Source organism: Pseudorca crassidens, chromosome 2, assembly GCF_039906515.1.
Source record: "Pseudorca crassidens isolate mPseCra1 chromosome 2, mPseCra1.hap1, whole genome shotgun sequence".
Lineage (NCBI taxonomy): Eukaryota > Metazoa > Chordata > Mammalia > Artiodactyla > Delphinidae > Pseudorca > Pseudorca crassidens.
Window position 1 is genome coordinate 16,285,645 of NC_090297.1, and position 3,795 is coordinate 16,289,439.

General features: G+C 38.7%; 1 pseudogene; it reads left to right on the forward strand.

The window, feature by feature from the left end:
- The first annotated feature begins 286 nt into the window (after positions 1-286).
- On the forward strand, positions 287-354 carry LOC137220297 (U6 spliceosomal RNA; annotated as a pseudogene).
- Positions 355-3,795: the final 3,441 nt, after the last annotated feature.

Here is a 3,795-nt window from a genome sequence, read left to right on the forward strand (position 1 = left end):
GGAAGTATGATTTCATCATTGTCTTTATTTGAAAACTAAGTGTGATTTAAATGAGCTAAACAGGGGGAAATTAAAACTGTTCCATGACCTTAAAAATTTTTTTGTCAAAACATTAACAACTCCTTTTAGCCTCAGTCTAGTCTTCCAACTAGATAAGATGTATTAAGCTACAATTCATACATGGAAAACAGTATGGAGGATCCTCACAAAACTAAAAATAGAGTTGCCATATGATCCAGCCATCCCACTCCTGGGCATATACCCAGAGAAAACTACAATTCTAAAAGTGCTTGCTTCGGCAGCACATACACTAAAACTGGAACGATACAGAGAAGATTAGCACGGCCCCTGCGTGGTGCTTTGTGACCACCTAGAGGGGTGGCATAGAGAGGGTGGGAGGGAGATGCAAGAGGGAGGAGATATGGGGATATATGTATATGTATAGCTGATTCACTTTGTTATAAAGCAGAAACTAACACACAATTGTAAAGCAATTATACTCCAGTAAAGATGTTAAGAAAAAAAAAAGATACATGCACCGCTATGTTCATAGCAGCACTATTCACAATAGCCAAGACATGGATGTAACCTAAATGTCCATTGACGGATGAATGGATAAAGAAGATGTGGTACATGTATACAATGGAATATTACTCAGCCATAAAAAAGAATGAAATAATGCCACTTGCAGCAACATGGATGGACCTAGAGATTATCATACTAAGTGAAGTTAAGTCAGAAAGAGAAAGACAAATACCATATGATATCACTTACATGTGGAATCTAAAATACAACACAAATAAACATCTACAAAACAGAAACAGACTCACAGAAATAGAGAACAGACTTGTGGTTGCCAAGGGGGAGGAGTGGTGGGGGAGGGATGGATTGGGAGTTTGGGATTAGCGGATGCAAACTATTATACATAGAATGGATAAACAACAAGGTCCTACTGTATAGCACAGAGAACTGTATTCAATATCCTGTGATAAACCATAATGGAAAAGAGTAGGAAAAAGAATATACATGTATAACTGAATCACTTTATTGTACAGCAGAAATTAATACATTGTAAATTAAATATACTTCAATAAAATTGAAAAAAGATACCATTTATAGAAGTACTTTCATTTTCTGACAGCATCCAAACTAAAGCCCCACTTCATTAAACCCTCCTCAAGATCACCTACCACAAGACCAAATTCTATAATAAGTATTTTCCAACACCCACTTACTGAGATACCCTATGATTCCCATAGTGTGCGTGCTCTCTGATGCAAGAAGCAATAATCCCAATTTGTCCAACCACCAGTGTGTTCCTGGGGGTCTTTGCCTAAAGGGCACTGACACTTGTTTATTCTAAGCATCTTATTTTCTGTTGCTGCTACTGTAAATGAGTTTTCCTCATCCATCATATCTTCTAATTGGTAAGTATTTGTGTGTAAGAGTGCTATTTATTATTACATGTTAATTTTATAACCTGCTTTTTTTTTTTTTGTGATACCCGGGCCTCTCACTGTTGTGGCCTCTCCCGTTGCGGAGCACAGGCTCCAGATGCGCAGGCTCAGCGGCCATGGCTCACAGGCCCAGCCGCTCCGCGGCACGTGGGATCCTCCCGGACCGGGGCACGAACCCGTGTCCCCTGCATCGGCAGGCGGACTCTCAACCACTGCGCCACCAGGGAAGCCCTAACTTGCTTCTTTGATGAATTCTTTTTTTTTTTTTTAACATCTTTATTGGAGTATAATTGCTTTACAATGGTGTATTGGTTTCTGCTTTACAACAAAATGAATCAGTTTTATATATATATACATATGTTCTCATATCTCTTCCCTCTTGCGTCTCCCTCCCTCCCACCCTCCCTATCCCACCCCTCCAGGTGGTCACAAAGCACCGAGCTGATCTTCCTGTGTTATGCGGCTGCTTCCCACTAGCTATCTACCTTACGTTTGGTAGTGTATATATGTCCATGCCTCTCTCTCGCTTTGTCACAGCTTACCTTTCCCCCTCCCCATATCCTCAAGTCCATTCTCTAGTAGGTCTGGGTCTTTATTCCTGTCTTACCCCTAGGCTCTTCATGACATTTTTCCCCCTTAAATTCCATATATATGTGTTAGCATACGGTATTTGTCTCTCTCTTTCTGACTTACTTCACTCTGTATGACAGACTCTAGGTCTATCCACCTCATTACAAATAGCTCAATTTCGTTTCTTTTTATGGCTGAGTAATATTTCATTGTATATATGTGCCACATCTTCTTTATCCATTCATCCGATGATGGACACTTAGGTTGTTTCCATGTCTTGGCTATTGTAAATAGAGCTGCAATGAACATTTTGGTACATGACTCTTTTTGAATTATGGTTTTCTCAGGGTATATGCCCAGTAGTGGGATTGCTGGGTCATATGGTAGTTCTATTTGTAGTTTTTTAAGGAACCTCCATACTGTTCTCCACAGTGGCTGTATCAATTTATATTCCCACCAACAGTGCAAGAGGGTTCCCTTTTCTCCACACCCTCTCCAGGATTTATTGTTTCTAGATTTTTTGATGATGGCCATTCTGACTGGTGTGAGATGATATCTCATTGTAGTTTTGATTTGCATTTCTCTAATGATTAGTGATGTTGAGCATTCTTTCATGTGTTTGTTGGCAGTCCGTATATCTTCTTTAGAGAAATGTCTATTTAGGTCTTCTGCCCATTTTTGGATTGGGTTGTTTGTTTTTTTGTTATTAAGCTGCATGAGCTGCTTATAAATTTTGGAGATTAATCCTTTGCCAGTTGCTTCATTTGCAAATATTTTCTCCCATTCTGAGGGTTGTCTTTTGGTCTTGTTTATGGTTTCCTTTGCTGTGCAAAAGCTTTGAAGTTTCATTAGGTCCCATTTGTTTATTTTTGTTTTTATTTCCATTTCTCTAGGAGGTGGGTCAAAAAGGATCTTGCTGTGATTTATGTCATAGAGTGTCCTGCCTATGTTTTCCTCTAAGAGTTTGATAGTTTCTGGCCTTACATTTAGTTCTTTAATCCATTTTGAGCTTATTTTTGTGTATGGTGTTAGGGAGTGATCTAATTTCATACTTTTACATGTACCTGTCCAGTTTTCCCAGCACCACTTATTGAAGAGGCTGTCCTTTCTCCACTGTACATTCCTGCCGCCTTTATCAAAGATAAGGTGACCATATGTGCGTGGGTTTATCTCTGGGCTTTCTATCCTGTTCCATTGATCTATCTTTCTGTTTTTGTCCCAGTACCACAATGTCTTGATTACTGTAGCTTTGTAGTATAGTCTGAAGTCAGGTAGCCTGATTCCTCCAGCTCCGTTTTTCATTCTCAAGATTGCTTTGGCTATTCGGGGTCTTTTGTGTTTCCATACAAATTGTGAATTTTTTTGTTCTAGTTCTGTGAAAAATGCCATGGTAGTTTGATAGGGATTGCATTGAATCTGTAGATTACTTTGGGTAATAAAGTCATTTTCACAATGTTGATTCTTCCAATCCAAGAACATGGTACATCTCTCCATCTATTTGTATCGTCTTTAATTTCTTTCATCAGTGTCTTATAATTTTCTGCGTACAGGTCTTTTGTCTCCTTAGGTAGGTTTATTCCTAGATATTTTATTCTTTTTGTTGCAATGGTAAATGGGAGTGTTTTCTTGATTTCACTTTCAGATTTTTCATCATTAGTGTATAGGAATGCCAGGGATTTCTGTGCATTAATTTTGTATCCTGCTACTTTACCGAATTCATTGATTAGCTCTAGCAGTTTTCTGGTAGCATCTTTAGGATTCTCTATGT